The sequence below is a fragment of the Ranitomeya variabilis genome, chromosome 2, assembly GCF_051348905.1.
Source record: "Ranitomeya variabilis isolate aRanVar5 chromosome 2, aRanVar5.hap1, whole genome shotgun sequence".
Lineage (NCBI taxonomy): Eukaryota > Metazoa > Chordata > Amphibia > Anura > Dendrobatidae > Ranitomeya > Ranitomeya variabilis.
In genome coordinates, this window is record NC_135233.1 from 666,172,911 (window position 1) to 666,185,381 (window position 12,471).

Consider the following 12,471-nt stretch of genomic DNA (forward strand, 5'->3'; position numbering starts at 1 on the left):
CAAATGATGTCAGAAGACGGGCAGCGCAAAATTTGTGCATGGCCAAGGGCTAACCTAACAGCGCAGGCTCCGGGACTGATTCAAACAACGCTGAGGAGGCGGCGCACGGCGCCAAGGGGGTAAGAATGACGGCTGTGCTGCGTCACATCACAAAGGAAAGTTCCACCTACCAGACGGTATCACGGTAGGAGGGGACACTTTTCATAAGTGTTAGGTTCAGCATGTGCAAGGACCATAATTAAAAGAGCTAAGTTTACCTTTTCCAGCATTAGTGCTGTACACGATGGCTCTTTCAGCTACAAACGCCTGGGGGGGGGTTAAAGTTTCCCTTTCAACTTGCTCCAGTGCAGGCTTCGGCCTACACTCTGCTCCCTCTCCTCCTCCTGCTGACCCTGGGCTCCAACACCGCCAGTTAGGGCCCGGTACTGCTAGCTGCACAGAGAAAAACACCAGCCAATGTGTCAGTGGGGTTCAGCACCGCCAGCTGTTCCCCTGCTGTGTAGCCGGCATCGTGTCCTGCAAAAGCCACGCAGACACAAGAACTGAAATTGAAGTAAACCTGTCCCCCCTCCCCCAGGTGTTTCTACGTTTTACAGCCACCTTGTACGACAGTAATGCTGCATGTGTGCAAGGTGGCTCAGAAACTTAGTCTCCTTGCCCATGGGGAACTGAACACGTCTAAAATGAGTCCTATGCGACCATTAAAACGTCCCTCAGGTGTGATTTTCCTTTGTATTGACACGCAACAAGCTCCTTGGTAGCGCTGCCCGTCTTCTGGCATCATTGTTTGGCTGCCTGCGCCTCTGCGGCCGCCTTGCCCCACACAACGCCCCTCGGTGTCTTATTAATTTGGACTGCGAGGGTGTGATTGATGGGCATGAACGGTGCATTTCTTCGCCTGTCCCTCATCTCCTTCCGCCTTCTTCGGACTGTGCGGCTTCATGGCCGTGGCATGCGATAAGGGATCAGCTGACGCCGCATAGTCTGAAGCGGGTGTAAGAAACCAAGCGAGAGGCGAACATATGTACTGCACCAGGCCATGAATCCCAGCCCCGCAGTGTTTTAACAATGTTAAGACACTGCGGGGCTGGGATTCATGGTCATCGCGAACCGCACCGGCCGACATTAAATGAGGTCAGAAGATGGGCAGCGCTAACAGCGCTAGGCCGGGGGATAACACGACAGCGCAGACTCCTGTACAGCAAATAACAACGCTCAGGAGGCTGCACCCAGCACCAAGGTGGGATTCTTGACATCTGTGCTGCGTCTCATTACAAAGGGAATCAAATAAAGAGAAAAAGAACCCATGCAATGAAACATGCACACCTGCTACAATTTTATGGAAAATATAAAGAACAATTTTTATTACAAGCAAAAAAACACATTACAACCATAAAATCAATTAAAAGCAGTATAAATACAAAACACCCCCAAACATCAATCAAATGTAATTGGCAAAAAATGTGCAAACACACGCTGTATGTCTTATACTAATGGACTAAATATAAATAAATCAGTATCACATAATATGGGGTAAATCAGCATGAACTTTGCAACAAGTATAACAATGGCCAAAGCAAGCCCTATAAATACCACATAATAGGCGTCCCTATATGTGTCCTGAATAGTGCCAAAAAGATAAGCATATGGCTTATAGAGTAATGAAATATGTCACTGGCCCTGAAAGGGTGAACAAGTGCCGCAAAAGAATAATGCTCGCGGCGTGCAAGCCTGCAAACCACCCCTGGGAACCACAATGGAGGGATAATTAAAGAAAATCAGGTAGATAAATAAGACCTGAAGCCTGGTAACATGGTCAGCATGGTAAAGTGGACCACAGGGAAAGCATGAAACAACCTGCAATAAACGGTGCCTCAGGATAAAGACAGCCAAGAAATATATACCAGCATCACTCATGCATGTCAGGGCCAAGATGTAGGGGGTGGAAAAATCCCACGCGTATCGCTGCTAGAGAGCAGCTTCGTCAGGGAAAGTAACACATTTGAGTAAGTGTCCGCTTTATATATAGTACACATGAAAAGGAAATAGTTTACCGGTGTGTTGCACCCATGATCCAGGACCGGAAGTGAGTGTAGAGGGGCGGCACATGTGCAACCACAAAAGAAATCCTGGCAGGTGAATGCACTTGCAGGAACAAAAAAAAATAAAAAAAAAAAAAAAAAATAAATAAAATAAAAATAAATAAATAAATAAATAAATAAATAATAATAATAATAATAATAGCCGCCGAAGAAAATGCTCAGGCAGAATGGAAGAAGCAAGCGCAGTGTGCGGCCGCACAACAAAAAATATATATAGGACAGGGCAGACAGATGGTAATATTAGATACAAGAAGTAGCGTTGCTTTAGAGGCAGGTAGATTTAGAGGCAGATAAAATCCACATACGCCCTGCTAGAATGACAACCAAGGAGCAAAACTGCATATTGATTTTGAAAAGCACACATAACTATTGTATGATGAATTATACCAAATACAGAAATATATAGATAAATAATTGAATAAAGAAATAATGCCACAAGAAAAATCAAATGAAAAATGTGTAAAATGAGAAAAAAAAAAATAAAAAATAAAAATAAAATAAAAAAAAAAAAAGAAAATGCAAAAAACATTTCAGTAATGAAAATATATAAACTAAAAAACAAAATAAACTGAAATACCTACATGAATGTACATAATGTGCACAAAAAGGTTTTGATAATAAAGAAAAACCTCATACCACATTAAATATACCAAAAAATAATAAATAACATACACATGTAGAATACAAGATGATTACAAAAACAAAGATCAAAAGAACCACAGTTCATGAGACAATAAATGCTTGAGTTTCAGACGTATTGCATCGTCCAGATGAAAACTGGGTCCAGAAATAGGTAAGTCAAATCGTTCTGGGAGAAAATCATCTCCCTACCAATAATCAAAGGATGTCTCGAAGATCATCAATCAGCCATATAATAGGGGGATGCAGTCCAGGGGTCCACGGGCAGGTACACTTCCCCAAAAGACCAAGTTGTAAGAGAAGAATCAGCCCAGAAATCCTGTATATAACAGCTCTTCATTTAAACCGGAAGGTGCCATGGATTTGAGGCGGAAGATCCAACGAGCTTCATGTTGTAAAAGAAGTTTGCGTCGGTCACCCCCTCTTTCATTGCAGAAAATTTTCTGCAGGCCAAAGATTGAAGTATTATTAGGCCTGCCACCATGGTTCTTGAGATAATGAAGTGCTAATGGGGTCAAGATCTTACCCTTTTTATAATCCGTAGAAGCCAGATTAATTGTTGACAAGTGCTTCTGTGCCCGTCTCCTCAACTCCTGCGAGGTTTGACCAACATATAGGTATTTCAGTTTATTTTGTTTTTTAGTTTATATATTTTCATTACTGAAATGTTTTTTGCATTTTCCTTTTTTTTTTTTTTTTTTTTTTATTTTATTTTTATTTTTTTTATTTTTTATTTTTTTCTCATTTTACACATTTTTCATTTGATTTTTCTTGTGGCATTATTTCTTTATTCAATTATTTATCTATATATTTCTGTATTTGGTATAATTCATCATACAATAGTTATGTGTGCTTTTCAAAATCAATATGCAGTTTTGCTCCTTGGTTGTCATTCTAGCAGGGCGTATGTGGATTTTATCTGCCTCTAAATCTACCTGCCTCTAAAGCAACGCTACTTCTTGTATCTAATATTACCATCTGTCTGCCCTGTCCTATATATATTTTTTGTTGTGCGGCCGCACACTGCGCTTGCTTCTTCCATTCTGCCTGAGCATTTTCTTCGGCGGCTATTATTATTATTATTATTATTTATTTATTTATTTATTTATTTTTATTTTATTTTTATTTTTTTTTTTTTTTTTTGTTCCTGCAAGTGCATTCACCTGCCAGGATTTCTTTTGTGGTTGCACATGTGCCGCCCCTCTACACTCACTTCCGGTCCTGGATCATGGGTGCAACACACCGGTAAACTATTTCCTTTTCATGTGTACTATATATAAAGCGGACACTTACTCAAATGTGTTACTTTCCCTGACGAAGCTGCTCTCTAGCAGCGATACGCGTGGGATTTTTCCACCCCCTACATCTTGGCCCTGACATGCATGAGTGATGCTGGTATATATTTCTTGGCTGTCTTTATCCTGAGGCACCGTTTATTGCAGGTTGTTTCATGCTTTCCCTGTGGTCCACTTTACCATGCTGACCATGTTACCAGGCTTCAGGTCTTATTTATCTACCTGATTTTCTTTAATTATCCCTCCATTGTGGTTCCCAGGGGTGGTTTGCAGGCTTGCACGCCGCGAGCATTATTCTTTTGCGGCACTTGTTCACCCTTTCAGGGCCAGTGACATATTTCATTACTCTATAAGCCATATGCTTATCTTTTTGGCACTATTCAGGACACATATAGGGACGCCTATTATGTGGTATTTATAGGGCTTGCTTTGGCCATTGTTATACTTGTTGCAAAGTTCATGCTGATTTACCCCATATTATGTGATACTGATTTATTTATATTTAGTCCATTAGTATAAGACATACAGCGTGTGTTTGCACATTTTTTGCCAATTACATTTGATTGATGTTTGGGGGTGTTTTGTATTTATACTGCTTTTAATTGATTTTATGGTTGTAATGTGTTTTTTTGCTTGTAATAAAAATTGTTCTTTATATTTTCCATAAAATTGTAGCAGGTGTGCATGTTTCATTGCATGGGTTCTTTTTCTCTTTATTTGATTCTAATTGCTTCTCCCATGCTTAATGTAGCACCCTGCTGTTTCATTATTGAATTCTTTATATTGTAAGTGGTGCACCCGCCATTATTATTTTTATTTTCAGTTGTTTCTTATACACCTCTTTCCATGGGGGTGTTTCTTCTTCTTGGCGGGTAGCACACGGTTTATTGTTTATACTCCGGTGGGGGTTTTTGATAGTTATATAGATACATTTACTTGTGGTCAGTTTATTATTATTTGTTACCGGTTGTTGTTGTGTTCATTGCCATGGACTGGGAGGCTAGAGAGGCGGCATGGCGTTCTCAATCCTCTAGTTTATTTTCTAACTCCACACCAGTAATTAATGATTCAGACTTTTCCAAACTTTCTTCAGACTTGACAGCGGCCAATAAATCAGCAGTGCGCCTGTGGTGGAACATTAGAACCCTGGAAGAATATCTAAGGGTGGGGATAGTTCCACGTGGTTTACGTGTACAGATTTTTCCAGCCTGGGAACCATCTTCTACTTTCCAAACTATATGGGAAAAAGGACTATTACAATGTTCTGGCATCATAATCAATATGCTTCTCGAGCATGATAGACAGCTCCTTGTATCCACTAAACAAAATATAAGAGATTTGGAAAGTAGACTAAGTACTTTTGATGAGGCGCAATTGGTTATGCCTTTTAAATTGAAACTCAAAGATACAATAGACAAATTTGAGAAAGAGGTTATTGATCGCAAACACAAAAAATTTCAGAGAGATCGGACAGATTTTGATAATCAGAGGGCTTTTCGTTGGAGGCATACAGGCAATTCTCGCACAGTCCAAATTTTTCACCCTTCATCTGCAACCTCTGGGACTTTGACTGGCGCTACAAGCTCAAGTGATTTTTTGTCCTCGGGAGGCAGCGACCTCGACACAGGACCCGACGGGGCCGGAAACATCAGAAAGCTAAGAAAGCGCCAACCCAATCGGAGGGGTCCGACCTCACCTTATCACCGGCCGTACAAGACCAGATTGCGCTAGATACATCTTCAGGTGCACACCCTTCTGCTACTACGGCTGAGGTACAATGTTCAACATTACAAATTATTAATCTGTCTGATTATACTTTGTCACCGGCTGAATGCTCTGTACTACAGAGGGGTTTGTCATTTTCTCCAACTCAAACCTCGGACAAATTTGATCTTGTGAAAGATTTATATTTATTTTGCAGGAAACTTATCCTACAGGTCATCCATAAGCAACCAGATACCATCCAAACGTCATCTTCTCAAGATCAGCAAGTTTTCCAGGATCTCTTGGACCTATTGGATGAAAATATAACTACAACAGGTAGGAAAAAATTTCCACACAAAAATAAGTCTACCACCGCCCCTTCCTTCTCTTTGGTTCCAGCGGTGAAATTCTTTTTTGAATTAACAAAAAGGGATATTCTCCATCTTCCCTCCACAACTGGTAATGTACATAATCTTTCTGTACAGGAGAGAAAAGCTATCAAGTCTCTGAAAAACAATAACTCCTTTATTATCAGGGAAGCTGATAAAGGTGGGAATGTGGTGCTATGGCCCACCCATCTTTATCTAGAGGAAGCCCATAGACAGTTGAACAATAAACAATTCTATGTTAGGCTGCCCTCGGATCCGACTGAGCTTTTTTTGGGGAAACTGCATAAACTGATCAGTCAGGCAGCCTCTATGGGCATCATTACAGCTAGCGAGAGGAAATTTTTGTGGTGTGAGAATCCTGTTACTTCTACTTTTTACCTTTTGCCAAAGGTGCACAAGGATGTTCTTAAACCACCTGGTCGACCGATAGTGTCTAGCATCGGGAGTATGTGCGAACGGGCCTGCACATACGTTGATTTTTTTATTCAACCTATTGCCGCTGCATTACCATCTTTTATTAAAGACACATCAGACTTTATCCGGGCATGTCATAACATCACTTTGACTGGCCAAGAACTCCTTGTAACTTGTGATGTAGAGTCTTTATACTCAAATATCAATCATGCACAGGGCATCCAGGCATTGGAATTTTTTCTTGATCGTCTTGACGACAGTAACCGCTTACATGATTCATTCATTTTGGACCTGCTTAGATTCATCTTGCATCATAATTTTTTTCTTTTTGACAGAACATACTATAAGCAAGTGTCCGGCGTGGCAATGGGCGCACGTTGTGCACCGGCTTACGCAAACATCTTTCTTGGATGGTGGGAGGAGACCGTTGTCTTTTGTTCTTCAGGATTCAAAGACCACATCAAGCATTGGTATCGTTTTCTCGACGATGTATTTTTTATCTGGGTAGGTTCTGAAGCAGCGTGTGCCCAATTTCTCAGTGAACTTAACAACAATTCATTGAACATTTTTCTCACGTACTCTTGTTCCTCCAATTCAGCTGTTTTCTTAGATCTTCAAATTGCGACTGATGGTGGCAGACTGGTGACAGAGCTTTACCGTAAACCTACGGCGACGAATAATCTTTTGCAATTCCAGAGTTTTCATCCCCTTCATACCCGGACAGGCATTCCGGTGGGACAATTCCTGCGGGCTCGCAGAAATTGCAGTACGGATACAAGCTTCAAGGAACAATCCAGGGATCTGACTAGGAGATTTCACCAGAGAGGATATCCTCGTAGGACGATTTCCAAGGCATTTCAACGCGCAAAAGTGTCTGATCAAGCGGCTCTTTTGGTCCCACACCCTCGCCCACAGGATCCTTTCATCAGATTTGTCACAGCATACAGCACAAATTGGAACGAGGTGAGACAGATTCTTGGTAAAAACTGGGATATCCTTACTTTGGATGCCCAAACATCATCTTGTGTTAGCCCTAGACCGTTGCTGACTGCCAGTAGGGCCCCGAATCTTCGGGACCTGCTTTCAAGGAGTCATTTTTCAAGGCCAGTCGTTAAATTAAATCGAGGTATTCGCCTCTACGGCTCTTTCCCCTGCGGGGACTGTGTCATTTGTCCATATGTGCCTCCGACTAAGGATCATTTTTTTAATCCTTTTGATAAGACTGACCATCCTCTTTATCAATATGTTAATTGCAGGTCAAGTTTTGTCATCTATGCAATTATCTGCCCTTGTCGGAAAGTATATGTTGGTCAAACCTCGCAGGAGTTGAGGAGACGGGCACAGAAGCACTTGTCAACAATTAATCTGGCTTCTACGGATTATAAAAAGGGTAAGATCTTGACCCCATTAGCACTTCATTATCTCAAGAACCATGGTGGCAGGCCTAATAATACTTCAATCTTTGGCCTGCAGAAAATTTTCTGCAATGAAAGAGGGGGTGACCGACGCAAACTTCTTTTACAACATGAAGCTCGTTGGATCTTCCGCCTCAAATCCATGGCACCTTCCGGTTTAAATGAAGAGCTGTTATATACAGGATTTCTGGGCTGATTCTTCTCTTACAACTTGGTCTTTTGGGGAAGTGTACCTGCCCGTGGACCCCTGGACTGCATCCCCCTATTATATGGCTGATTGATGATCTTCGAGACATCCTTTGATTATTGGTAGGGAGATGATTTTCTCCCAGAACGATTTGACTTACCTATTTCTGGACCCAGTTTTCATCTGGACGATGCAATACGTCTGAAACTCAAGCATTTATTGTCTCATGAACTGTGGTTCTTTTGATCTTTGTTTTTGTAATCATCTTGTATTCTACATGTGTATGTTATTTATTATTTTTTGGTATATTTAATGTGGTATGAGGTTTTTCTTTATTATCAAAACCTTTTTGTGCACATTATGTACATTCATGTAGGTATTTCAGTTTATTTTGTTTTTTAGTTTATATATTTTCATTACTGAAATGTTTTTTGCATTTTCCTTTTTTTTTTTTTTTTTTTTTATTTTATTTTTTTTTTTTTCTCATTTTACACATTTTTCATTTGATTTTTCTTGTGGCATTATTTCTTTATTCAATTATTTATCTATATATTTCTGTATTTGGTATAATTCATCATACAATAGTTATGTGTGCTTTTCAAAATCAATATGCAGTTTTGCTCCTTGGTTGTCATTCTAGCAGGGCGTATGTGGATTTTATCTGCCTCTAAATCTACCTGCCTCTAAAGCAACGCTACTTCTTGTATCTAATATTACCATCTGTCTGCCCTGTCTTATATATATTTTTTGTTGTGCGGCCGCACACTGCGCTTGCTTCTTCCATTCTGCCTGAGCATTTTCTTCGGCGGCTATTATTATTATTATTATTATTATTTATTTATTTATTTATTTATTTATTTTTATTTTATTTATTTATTTTTTTTTTTTTTTTATTTTTTTTTGTTCCTGCAAGTGCATTCACCTGCCAGGATTTCTTTTGTGGTTGCACATGTGCCGCCCCTCTACACTCACTTCCGGTCCTGGATCATGGGTGCAACACACCGGTAAACTATTTCCTTTTCATGTGTACTATATATAAAGCGGACACTTACTCAAATGTGTTACTTTCCCTGACGAAGCTGCTCTCTAGCAGCGATACGCGTGGGATTTTTCCACCCCCTACATCTTGGCCCTGACATGCATGAGTGATGCTGGTATATATTTCTTGGCTGTCTTTATCCTGAGGCACCGTTTATTGCAGGTTGTTTCATGCTTTCCCTGTGGTCCACTTTACCATGCTGACCATGTTACCAGGCTTCAGGTCTTATTTATCTACCTGATTTTCTTTAATTATCCCTCCATTGTGGTTCCCAGGGGTGGTTTGCAGGCTTGCACGCCGCGAGCATTATTCTTTTGCGGCACTTGTTCACCCTTTCAGGGCCAGTGACATATTTCATTACTCTATAAGCCATATGCTTATCTTTTTGGCACTATTCAGGACACATATAGGGACGCCTATTATGTGGTATTTATAGGGCTTGCTTTGGCCATTGTTATACTTGTTGCAAAGTTCATGCTGATTTACCCCATATTATGTGATACTGATTTATTTATATTTAGTCCATTAGTATAAGACATACAGCGTGTGTTTGCACATTTTTTGCCAATTACATTTGATTGATGTTTGGGGGTGTTTTGTATTTATACTGCTTTTAATTGATTTTATGGTTGTAATGTGTTTTTTTGCTTGTAATAAAAATTGTTCTTTATATTTTCCATAAAATTGTAGCAGGTGTGCATGTTTCATTGCATGGGTTCTTTTTCTCTTTATTTGATTCTAATTGCTTCTCCCATGCTTAATGTAGCACCCTGCTGTTTCATTATTGAACTCTTTATATTGTAAGTGGTGCACCCGCCATTATTATTTTTATTTTCAGTCATTACAAAGGGAACTCGCGCCTCCAACACAGTTTGACTGTATAAAGGGCTAAATGTTATACGTGTTTCATTCGGCGTGTGCAAGGAGCAAAATTAAAAGAGCAACCTTTGACTTGTGCGGCACTACTGCTGCATAAGCTGTGGCTCTTCTAGTTTGTAACCCCTGAGGGGGTGGTTAAAGGTTACCTTTGAAATCGGTTCAATTAGGCTTCGGCCTACACTCTGCTCCACCGGCAGAGCCCGGGCTCCAACAACGCTAGTTGCTGTCCGGAAGTGCTGGCTGCACAGAGCCAAACACCTCGCCAATGTGTCAGTGGGGTTCAGCACCGCCAGCTGTTCCCCTGCTGTGCAGCCGGCATCGTGTCCTGCAAAAGCCACGCAGACACTTGCTCTTGTACCTTCTGCTCCCCATCCTGGTTCCAGTACTGTCAGCTGGTTCTGGGCAGAGCCTTTGGCTTAGGTGCCTCCCTCTGGGTATCCGAGTTCCACCAAAGTCAGGTGGTCCTTGGTAGTGCTTTCAGGCACGGGTACCTCCTGCTTAGTAACCGGGTTCCAGTAACGTCAGCTGGTCCTCGGTAGTTCCATTGGCTCTTGGACCTTCGGCTACCCATCCGGGTTCCAGCACCGTCAGCTGGTTCTCGGCAGTGTCTTTTGCTCTTGTACCTTCTGCTCCCCATCCTGGTTCCAGTACCGTCAGCTGGTTCCGGGCAGAGCCTTTGGCTTAGGTGCCTCCCTCTGGGTATCCGAGTTCCACCAACGTCAGGTGGTCCTTGGTAGTGCTTTCAGGCACGGGTACCTCCTGCTTAGTAACCGGGTTCCAGTAACGTCAGCTGGTCCTCGGTAGTTCCATTGGCTCTTGGACCTTCGGGTAGCCATCCGAGTTCCAGTTCCATCAGCTGGTTCTCGGCATTTTCTCAGCCTTCTTGTACCTTCTGCTACATTTCCAAGTTCAAGAGACTAAACACGATGACCCGGAAGACCACCCCTAAGATGACGACGACACCAGAGACGACAACCACCGTGATGACGACGACCCTGGAGACGATGACCCTGAAGACCACCCCGATGACGACGACCCCGGAGACGACGACCCTGGAGACGACGACGACCTGGAAGACCGAGAAGCAGAAGAACAAGAGGCTGCAGAACAAAGAGCAGAAGAACATTAAGCATAACACTAAATATCAGAGCAAAAAATATTATCTAAATTATAAGCAGAAGAAGACTAAGCAGTGTATGGGGGTGAGTCCGTTCCTCCTCGTGGTGCCCCTGGATAAAGCCTGATGCTGCAGGCCAAACTGAACGCGGACAAATGTAACTGTTTTGTGACAGGCAGAACGGAAGGTGTAATCTTCAAACTTTTATAGATAACAACTACGGGAATGCCTGTCACAAATAAGAATATGATGAAGAAGTAGAATATGATGAAGATAATAGTAAAATAAAAAGAATATGAACAATGTAACCAAAAAAATAATAGGTAGAAGATGAAGAAGAAGATGAATAAGGTGAAGAAGTTGATGTCAAAGAAGCTGATGATGAGGATAATGAAGAAGAAAGTGTGGGAGAAGTAAAAAAGAAGGTGAAGGGCGTGGAAGTAGTGAAACATCAATATCTGACAAAATAAAAAAAAAATTAACATAGTCAAAATCTTTCTACCGCCGAACGTCATAAAAAAAAAACAAAATCCTGCTATTCTATTACATTGGGCTAAACCTCTGTGCCTTTAATGTCTCCGCCACGTCCCCCAATACAGCCTACATTATTCTTAGTTGTTTTCCTTCATGTAGAATTAACCTACAAGGAAAGAAAGGGTTTATTTTAATTCCGATATTTTCGTCCCATTGACTTGCATTGGGATCGGGTATCGGTATCGGATTAGATCCGATACTTTGACGGTATCGGCCGATACTTTCCGATACCGATACTTTCCGATATCGGAAGGTATCGCTCAACACTAGTTAGAAGTTCTAAAGCCAGTATTGATGTAAAACCTGCAAGGGAGACCAAAAGCTGTAAAGAAGCAAAAGAAAAGTCAAAGATTCTATAGGATTTTTACAGGATAAAAAGGGTGAAGTGGTCTAAAATAATGTTGAGAAAGTCAAACTTTTACATTTCTATTTTGCATCTACTGTATGTTCTCTAAGATAGCAATTGTAACATCAACTGATCTTCACGGTGCCATGTAGCGAATAAAAGAATCTACATTAGCCATAAACAGAGAGATGTTGAGGGAATACTTATCTAATTTAAATGAATTTAAATATCTTGGTCCAAATGAATTATATCCTAGAGTACTGAAAGAGTGAGCAGAGGAAATTGCAGAACCACTAGCCATAATCTTTGAAAATTCCTGGAAAACAGTAGAAGACCCAGAAGATTGGAGAACGGCAAATGTTGTCACTATCTTTGAAAAATGAAAAAAGATGGAGCCAGGAAATTAAAGGC